Source organism: Manis javanica, chromosome 10 (assembly GCF_040802235.1).
Source record: "Manis javanica isolate MJ-LG chromosome 10, MJ_LKY, whole genome shotgun sequence".
NCBI lineage: Eukaryota > Metazoa > Chordata > Mammalia > Pholidota > Manidae > Manis > Manis javanica.
In genome coordinates, this window is record NC_133165.1 from 34,762,922 (window position 1) to 34,773,198 (window position 10,277).

The window sequence follows — 10,277 nt, forward strand, 5'->3', positions numbered from 1 at the left end:
ATGGGATATGGACTCTATCCCCCAAAAGGAGACAGCCTATGGGATATAATGCATATACATCCTGACCCTTATATCAGACCCCAGCATGGTGGTGGGGGGCGCCTTTGGAGAAGTGTTGTGGGCTCAGAGGTGGATGAGAAAAAGGAGTCAGTACTTCTGGAAGAGGGAGCATTTAACTGGGGTTGAAGGCAATGAACCTGGGTAAGTAGGGACAGGGTGATGGGCTCAATGTCCTCTCCCAGGGTACTGGGCTCACCCTTTTATCCCATGTCTCACCTACCAGATTCTGTGTACCTAGTAGGCACTCAACATTTGAGTAAATGAGGGGCAAATGAATGGCAGAGAGGCAGGATGAAGCCAGTTTGCAGGTGGCCTTGGTGATCAGGAGGGTCTCTTCTGGCCCTGTTGTGGAGGGCTACCATCTGGGGCAGGTCCCTTTGATGGTTAGGACAGAGCGATGAAACCTGTCCTTTCTTCCCTGTTGCAGCAGGGCCCGACATCCAGCATAAGCACTGGGGTTTGGAGATACATAGGAGCCTTTAATTTGTGGTATCTTTATCAACTGTGCAACCCAGGGAGGAATCACTATCTCCTCTCCTGACTCACCACCCTCAGCACAAACTGTTGGGCCAGATTTTTGGAGCAATCCTCAAAGAGTGCCCAGGAACAGAAGACATCTGTTAGCTCCAGGTTCTTGCTGGACCTGAAGGACACCCTGGATGCTCCCTCCAGGTTACTTCGGTCCTTGTCGCTGTGGAGCAGGTGAAAACATGTCAGGATCACTGAGGACTAGAATAGTTACTCTCCCTTTTCAAATGGGAACAAAGACAGCAAGGAGCTCAGTGGCTGCCAAACCTCACAGACAGTGAGGCAGAATGGGGGTCTACTTCTCCAAAGCAGCCTCCTTCTCTGACCTCCTGCTGTTGTTGAGAAAGCCTTCAGGAGGCCCCGCTCAGTCTTCCTGTGGGGGAACAGGGTTGTCGGCTGGGTTTTCTGCAGCTGGCTGTGTAGACGGAAGAGCCACCCCAGCTGCCTGGCCTGGCAGCCTCCGCCTTCCCAAAGCAGCCATCCATCTTGCGCTGATTGGGTCCAGCCCAGCAGCTTCCCGGATGAGCCTTGGGCGCCTGGCCAGCCTGCTCAGCACCTTCTCTCCCCGTCTGTCTCAGGCAGTCTGTCTTCCTGCCTGTCCCTCTGTCAAATCCTTGTTTCTGTCTCTCTGGGTCTGTGTCCCCACCAATGTCTCTCTCTCATTACCCTTTTTCTCATCTCTACTGTGTTTTGTCTACTGCAGGGCCTCCTCCTTGGCCTTTCCCCTGCCTCAGGAGTAACCCCAGGACATCTGGCCCCTCAGGAATCACGCTTACCCTCACTCTGCTTGGCACCTCCCTCCAGCCACCTGCATGACCCAGTGGATAAAAAAATCACAAAGCAGGGGAGCTCTGCAGTGCTGCTCCACTTTGTTCCAGCCCTTGGCTTCCCCTTCTCTTGTTAGGAAGTTCAAGGGGGCTGGGTTGTGCCCATCTCACAGAGGTGGAAGGAAGTGCTGGCCCAGAGATCAGAGTTAGGGGAGCAAGATGTGAGAGTGGCAGGCCCTCTGACCAGGCAGGATGGTAAGGTGGGAAGGTCCAAGCCATCAGCTGCCCTGCCGGTCTCTGCTATTCCTTCCAAACACCTTGGGCAAACCTCCTTCCCTGGGCCTTAAGCCTTGCAGCTCTGTGGACCATCCCTTTGCCCAAAAGGCCTTTTCCTGGGTGGCACTCCTGAGGCCTTTGGCCCCTGATTACAGTTTGCCTACTTCCACAGGCCCTGCCACATTCTGGGGGATTCCAGAACCCACAGGACACATCTTCTACCAGAGCCTCTTGGGGAAACTCAACCTCCTGGGCCTCAACCCTAGCCCATGTCCACTCCCCAGAATTTTCTGCAGTTCTTGGGGGTTTCCCAGAATGATGACACCCCACTCTTCTGGTCCTCTGGCACCCCTACTTCCCCGCTCCTCTCTACCTGTTCTTCCATGTCTACCAGGCTGCCAGCCCCTGACCACCCACTTGCCTCTGTTTTCCCTACTTAGCCTGGTCTGCTGCCAATCTTGGCACACACTCCTTTGATGTGTCAGATTCCTGGTTCCCTCTTCAGCTTGGCCACAGCTGCCCACTGCCTGCTCTGGGTGGTCTGACCTCGACCTCCTCAGCTGTTGGCCCGCACTAGAGAGAACCGGATAGACAGGAGGCCAAGCAGACAGGGGCCCTGTGCTGGGCCTCTGGGCCCAGCTGGTCCTCAAATGGCCAGCCTTTCCCTCGCTCACTTCCCCTCCTCCCCAGATGCTCCCTCAAACCTTCTCCCCACTTCCTCCTGTTCTCCGCTTCCTCCCCTCCTACTCCCATGACTCAGCAGATGACTTCAGACTCTCCTTCTCAGAGAAGGGGGTTCCTGGGACCCTCCCTGCTCTCCACTCAAGTCCATCACTGACTAACTTCCATCGCAGCTGACCCCTCCTTCAGGGCTCCTGCCTCCCCTGCCTCAATTCATCTGTGTGTCCCTTCTACCCCACCCCGTCCTTCCAGCCTCTCTTTCCAGACTCTGGCCATAAGCATTTAAGCGAATCTCAGCTTCTGCCAAATGAATCCCTCCGTTTTCACTTTTTGCCTTTCTCTACCCTTTGCCATCTTGAACCACTATAATTGGCTCCACCAAAACTTGCCAAGGTCAAGAAAGATGACCTAACTCATGAAAAAGCTTTCTTGTCTGTTCTTACATGAGTTTTGGGGAGGCATTTGGCTGCTTGAAGCACCGTAAGGAATACATGGTCGCATCCTTGGGTGGTCCCTGGGCACACGACTCTGGACTTCCTGGTGCTCCCTTCATGTCTCCTAAGCCCATCAGCACTGGCTCACCCCCATACCTCACCCTCTTCTCATTTATACTCTTCCAAGCACCCCACCCCACCCCACATCTACTTCCCATTGAGAATTCACATTTCTATTTCCAGACCCAAACTGGGCATCGCGCTGGGATCTCCTTTCACACTCATCACTTTCCAAACTGAACCCATCTTCTTTCCCTTAAACCTGTTTCATCCAGGAAAGCGAGGCTGGCTCTGGGCTCCATCCGCCCACTCTCCTAGGAGTCGTGTTGGGCATCTCCCTCCTCCCACAGTCACGACTACTGCCCTGACCACCAGCCCCCTGCCCACTTCTCACAGGGGCTACTACATGAACCCCCAAGTGGTCTCCCTTCCTTTGGCCTCCTCCCCATCTGATCTACCCTCTCTACCCTGGCTGCCAGAATGCCTGTGTTGTAAAATGCAAATCTGATTTCATCTTTTCTTTGCCTAAGATCCCTTCTGGCTGAAGAATCTGAAGGGAAGCATCTGGTCCATTCTGCGGTTCCCAACCTTGGGGCCTCTCAGCACTTATTTATTCTCTTCTCCCCAACCCCGAGGCCCCAGAAAAACCCCCATGATGTCATAGGTAGCCAGGACCCCTCCACGATGTTATTGGGTGCTTCTGATCTGCACAGGATAACCTGAATTCAGATCACTTCAGCAAAGGTAAGAAACTGTAAATGTTTAGTATTAACCCAAGTAGCTTGTTTGAAGATGACAGATCATTGGTTCCTTGTTGTGCAAAATGGGGACAGAGATCCAAAGAAGAGAAATGACTTGTTTAAGGTTATTCAGCAAACCATTGGTGGAGCTAGGTCTCCAGTGTTTTGTTTGTTGTCCCAGGCCCCTCAATCCAGCATGGATGTCCACAGCCTTGGGCAGTACACCTGGGAACTGCTGTCCCTCCAACTTGTCCAGGATAGCCTTGACTGCGATTCATCCCCCTAGAGACCACACTCCTTCCCACTCCCATGAGTGAGTAGGTCACTCACTTCCTGCCTCTATCCCCACAGCTTTATCTGTACCCTCCCCTAAGAGAGGTTAGACATAAACAAAGCTGTGTATAAAGTCAGGCTTGCCATCACTCGCTCTGGAAAGAGTCCAACAGGGAGGAAGAAATTTCCTCCACTGAGGGCGGTGTTTCTAGATGGTAGGATGAGGAATAGGAGACACATGAACCACCTTTATGGCCCTGCCCCTCCATTTACTAGCTGTGTGACCTGGACAGGTTACTTACCCTCTCTGTAGCCTTGAATTCCTTGTCTGTAGTATGCTTCTCTACTCTCTGCGGGAGGATGGGGGCAAACACATTTGCTCTCCTGTTTTTTCTCAATTCTGACTTTCTTTGCCATCTGAGTGTTAGAAGCTATGGTGAGGACTTAGGGGGAGGAAGACAGCATTTATTATAGACCTGGAGGCAGCCTTTGGTATAGGCAGGCACCTGTCCCTGCCTCAGTTGGGGGTGGCTGCCCTCAGGTGGGAGAACAAGCCTCCACTTGTCATGAAGTGCTGTTAGCTCCTGTATAACCCTGGTCACACGTTTCTCAAGTGGGGGGTCAAGAGCTCAGTACCGCATGTCCTGGCCATCCGTCTCTTTGGCCATCTCTCCATTCCCATTATGCAGCAGGCGCTATGGATGGATAAAAGCACGTGCTCAAACCTACCCTCCACTCCTGGAGAAACTATCCAGTGTGGAGACAAAAGGGCTTCCCACGTTCTGGCCTCAAATTTAAAAGGCTACTGGGGAGAAGAAAGGTACTCCTTTATCTTATAACACCAGGAGGGTCTAGGAGCATGAGGGCTGCCCCACAGAAAAGGGGGAACCTCAGGCAGTGGTACATTTCCTGTGGCTGGAGGTGTGCTAGCAAGGGCTGACACCCAGGAAATGAGGTGCTACAGAAGGGGTTCCTTTCCTGGATGATCAGGGGCCCTTCTGCCAGCTCTTCCAGTCACCAACCCCAAACTACTGAAAGGCAGGGAAGAAATCCAGTTGGCTTTGAAACGTAGAACACAGCATGGGCCCCAGGCTCTAAGTCATCTCGATTCACTCTAGGCTTGGTGTGGAGGGGGTGCCTTTTACCCCTGCTGGGCCCAGGCTCAGGGCAAGGATTTGGTGCTGAGTGTCTGTGCCTACCTCCTCTCCTCTGGTGCAGTCTGGGCTCCTGCCCGCCTGCAGCGTCAGCACCAGAGTTCCTATTACATGACCAAGTGGGATTTGCACTCTGGAAGCATTAGTGCTCAGCTGACTCAGCAGAATGGCCCACATGAGAAAATGCATTTCCCCACCTCTCCCAGACAGCTTTCAGAAGGCCTCGTGGCTGCTTTACTTCCTCATTAGGCAACCCAGCCTGGCCTTCTTCAAAGTTGCCAGGGCCTTCTGAGGTCATCCTGATAGGTCACTGGTGGTAAAAGAATTCCCCAGAGCGTTTTGAAAACATCCAGGCTCTGGGATTCCACTACTGGAAATTTTGACACTGTATGTTTTAATTGGACCTGGGACTCTGTATTCTAGACACATTCCCTCAAGTATCGGGAGCAGTGATGCACAGCCAGGTTGAGAACAGAACCACTGCTTGGCATCACCTCTGAGCAGCTAGTTTTCTGGCCCTGTTTATCTACTAGTCCCTGACCTCTGATTCCTGTCCCATCCCCTCTAGGCAGCTCCAGCTGATGGAGAAATTGCTTCCTGGAAATGAGTTGAAACTGGTGGGCTCTGTGCAGCTTGCCGCCCTCTAAGAACCAAAAGCACCCGCCTCATTCCCTGTGATCGGCAGGCTGCCACCATCCCTCCCCATCACCCATGAGTTTCCCATGATTCATTTGCTCTCTGTTAAGAGTTCTAAGCATCAAAACACCATTTCAGACCCCTCTACCAAGTCAAATAATTTATTCATGTCACAGTCCGAAACAGAGGACAGGGTGGAGATTTCCCTTTAAGATTCAGTAGGGAACCTGAGGTCCAGATTTGTGAAGCACTTGGCCCAAATTCACACAGCTGAGTTTTGGGAGAAGATTCTAGCCCAGGCACCTCTGCCTTGGAATGCCTGCCTCTTGAAAATAGGGATGTTTTATCTCTTTGTTTGAGACAATGCCCATTTTTTATGGTAACATATTCCCTTCGTGTGGTAAATTTTGCAGTTGGCTCTTTATAGGGGAATGCAAAACTTAAAATGTAAAGATGTATTGAACTTTTCAATATCTCCCTCTTTCCAGCTCAGTCACTTTTAGGGGATCTGAGAGTTGGGCCCTATGTTTAGGGAAGCCTGTTTGGTGAGGGGTGGTCAGCCTTAGGGAGCCAGAACAGAAAATTCCCGTGGTTGTCAGCCTCATATCAACAAGTCTTTCTTCAAAAGACTCTCTGGATTCTCTTCAAGACTATTTTTTTCTGGCTGTGGCCCTGTGTTCTCTGGGATTGTCTACAGTTCTGCTGTCCTGAGCTTTTGCTGCCACTTAGTCGTGGTTATTTTGGGTCAAAACCTGTCAAGTCCTGACCATCACCAGGTCAGTCCTTTCTTGAAGCAGTCTCTTTCATTGAATAAAACTGGCCTGCACACTTGCACAGGGGGCACTCAGATGGACTCTGCCTTTGAGGATCCATTTGTAAGGCTCCAAGGGAAGGCAGACTCATACACATAGAAGTGCAATAAGGAGGTCTGGACCCTGTGTTGGGAGCACATGGAATGAAGCACATAGCACTGAGAGGGAGCAGTCAGTTCAACTCACAGAGTCTGAAAGAGATGAGAAGGTAGGGATGAAATTAGGGGTGGGAGTAGGAGGAGTTCCCCATGGAAGGAAGAGCTTTTAAAAAATCCCAGAATTGGAAGAGGGTGCTGCATGTCAGAAAATGCCAGTTGAGTGCCTGTGTGAATTGCAGCTGGAGAGGTGGGCAGAGGCCTTCAGGAAAGACCCTGAATTCCAGGCTAAGGAGTGGGGTCTTTGGTCCATATGCAGTGGGAGTGGCATGCATGGCAGCGCCAAGTCAAGGGAAGGAGATGGGATGTACGTTTGGAAAGATCTTTCAGATCTCTTACTGGGGAGGCTGGGGAGACACTGAGGCAGGGCAGTTGAAAGGCTATTGCTATAGGCTGGGAGATCTTAAGAAGCATCCATCCAATTCTTTTATTTTATAGCTGCATGCTGAGGCCCAGAGAGGTCAAGTGACTTGCTCAAAGTCACCTGGTAAGATCAATAGCAAAGTCAAGGCTTCAAACTGTGTGTCCTGCCTCCCAACACAGGCTTTCTTTACTGCCCCCAGAATCCTCAGGAGGAGATTTCCCTGCTGTCTTTTGCCTTTGAATCTGTCCTGTGCTCTGTCCCTACTGCCGTCCAGCCCACTAGGGCAGTGGCAGGGAAGTATTCCCAGAGCACAGGGTGGGGAGCATTGCTTCAGAAGATGCTGCTGCCTCCGCACCAGTCAGGGAGCTTTCTAGCTGCAGGAGGAAGCCAGGAGTCAGGGGATGGGACTGCAGTGATTTACGAATGCTCAGAAACAGCAGGACACTAGTGCTGCTGGCTGACCTGCATGTCTACCAACTCAGCCGGAGAATATGCATCTACAAGTCATGTCCTCTAGTACTGGAGATAGGGTGGAGGGTTAACCACACAGGGTGCCTGCCCAGTGCCCTTGTGTCAGGCGTGTTACCAGAGGGCAAGGCCCCTCCTTTCCTGAGCAGATGCCAGGGGGTAAATCCTTATAGCCTGGGCAGGAAAAGGTGCCCTTGCTGCTCTGAGTCCGGAAAATCTGCCTGGCTTTGAATTCAGGCTCTGTCAGTTACTGCTGTGTGACCTTCAACTGGTCACAGAGCCTCTCAGTGTCTCAGCTTCCTGTTTTTAAGAACAGGGTGATTCTAAACCTCTCAACCCTTGGGAGTGAACCGACAGCCTTCCATTTCAGAAGAGCATGCTAAATCTAGAACTATGACTTGTCACAGCTGGGTGGAGCACTTAGTGCTCATTTAGTTTAATCTCTCACTTCAAAAGTATGGAAATTAAGATCCAGAGAAGGGAAAGGCCTTGCACATAGAGCTAGGGGCCAGGCAAAAGCCAGGATGATAATTCTTCACCTCCTGGCTCCAGATTTCTTTCAGCAGTAAGAGGAAGAAGCCAGCATATCAAGCTATTTGCTCTCCTGTGTAACGTCTCTAAAGCAGCCCTCTTAACAGCTAGGTGCTGCTGGGCAGCTGCAGTTTTAAGCCTAGAGTCTTTAAAAAATCTAAAAAGAAAGGAGGGCAGGGCCAGCTCTCCCTTGCACCATTGGAGGGAAGCCTCGATGTGGAGACTACTGATGGTATTCCCGTCTGGCTTTGGGACATCCTTTTCTTTACATCTCCTTTACTTTTCCAAACAGATTTGGCCTGGATTTTTTTTTTTCTTCCCCTAGCACATGTTGGGCTGATTAGGGAAGGAACTGAGATGGAGAGGTCAAAGACGCAACCTGAAATGTGCCAGGAAGTTTCCAAGGTTCAGCATCTGGGGCCTGAATCATTGACACTTTAATTACACATGTGGACAAGCAGAGTTGGCTGGAAGGGCTTATTCCCATGAATTTGTGATGATGCCCAGGCCAGAATGGTTCAGGCCTGGCCTGCAGGAAGGAATACAGAGAGGAAGAGGAATGACTTGGCGAACACTCATGTAAGAGAGAGAAGGAAATGGGAAGGTTTATTTGCAAAGACTGCATTTTGCTGGGTAATGTAGTAAGAGAAGAGGGGCTAGAACTATGTTGGAGGAGTGGGAGAAGCAAGCTATTTCTAGACTCTCCTCATCACTCCATCTTCTCTATTCCTGTCTGATGAACAGTCTCCCTAGAGTGCCTGCATGCATTCATTCATTTCTTTATTTCATTGTTCTACATATTTACTATGTGCTAGGCACTGAGGAGGCAATCACGGTGAAGAAGACAAAAAGCAAATCTCATAATTTTCTGTCCTTGTTAAAAATCTCTCACAGGCTTTCTATTTATTTCAGAATAAAGACTTTATTCTGAAATGTATAAAGGCAAAGGACTCCTCCTGTTCTGGCTCCTGATTCCATTGCCAGTCCCACCCCCACTGTCCATCTCTTAAGACAATAAACTCATTGGATTCTTTGCCTATCAGTAGATATGTCAGGGAGGAACCTGTCTCTGAGTCCTGCTGCCTGAGCCCTCTGCCTGCTCTCAAATCCTGCACATCCTTTAAGGGCTGGGTTGGCAATATTATCAGCCTCCCTGGAGCTTTTCAGAACCTCTTCCTGCCAGCAGGAAAGAATTAAAAAAAAAAACTTAGCAGCACTTAACACGTTCTAAATTCCTTGAGGGCAGGGTTCCATGTCCTCTGCTTTCAGCATCTAGCTCACAGCCTGGAATATTCCCTCACTGAAACTCCTCCTCTAGGTTCTGGTATACAACACTCCAGATCCTTATTAAAGGATCTATATATTTCGCCTCATCTAGCCCATTTTCCTGGGTAGGGATTTTTTTGTTTTGTTCACTGCTGTACTCCATTGCTTAGTACAGGACTTGGAATATAGTAGATGCTCAGTAAAATACGCAGTCAAAACTATGGCATGTGTGAGCTACCTGGAATGTCAAAAAGGGGAACATGAGCGAGAATTTGTCAGCCTGACCTCAGTGTGTATGACCTAAGTGGGGAGAGAAGGGTTGGTTAACCCCCGGAAACAACCCAGTGATAAGCATACAGCAGGCTTTAGATAACAGAATTGAATCTCTAACGCTCCACCCTGGAGAGGGAGGAGGGACTCTCCAAGGGTGAGACTGCAGACAGCTGTAAATGAACCGGTATGTCTGGCCGGTATCTGTCCTTTCACGTTTTCACCTCATCAGGCCCAAGAACTTCAAGGTGGGGAAAAGAGCTGGCACTTTGCCGGGAAGAGTGATAGTTTAGCCCATTAATTCAGCCATCCTGCCGGCGAGCACCACCCTGACAGTTTGGATCTACAGTGGACGCGCCCCGTCTCCTCTGCCCCTCCTTGGTCGGCTACTTTACCTCGGCGACAGGGTCCAGAGCAGTGGCCCTGGCCCCTCCCCTCGTAATTTCCCGGAGACTATGGGGCGGGGCAGTGAATCAGCACTCGCTTGGACTGATGCAGCCTTCGTCCCCGGCAGGGGTCCCCAGCGGCCGCGGAATTAGAACCCCTCCTCCGCCGCCGCCGCCTGCGCGCTATGACCAGTGGAAGATGTAGTCTTGGCAGCCCCTTTGTCCTCGGCCTCCCCAACTTACCACCTCGCGGATGGATGAACTGCAACTTTCAGGGATCCATGCGCCGGAGCCCAGGCGGGGCGGAGGCCTGAAGGGGAAGCGCTTGGGTGGCGTCTGGAGAAGCTGGAGCGCAGGACCCCGGGGGAAGTGAAAAACAGAGTGTTGGGGGCCAGCAAGGAAGGAAGGGACACTCA

At 51.1% G+C, this 10,277-nt stretch overlaps 1 long non-coding RNA gene across 1 annotated transcript; it reads right to left on the reverse strand.

The window, feature by feature from the left end:
* Positions 1-5,756: 5,756 nt before the first annotated feature.
* On the reverse strand, positions 5,757-10,241 carry LOC140844054 (uncharacterized). The gene is made up of 2 exons (XR_012122190.1): positions 10,105-10,241; positions 5,757-6,612 (listed from the first exon to the last, which is right to left on the reverse strand). It is a non-coding gene; the product is annotated as an uncharacterized lncRNA (long non-coding RNA).
* Positions 10,242-10,277: the final 36 nt, after the last annotated feature.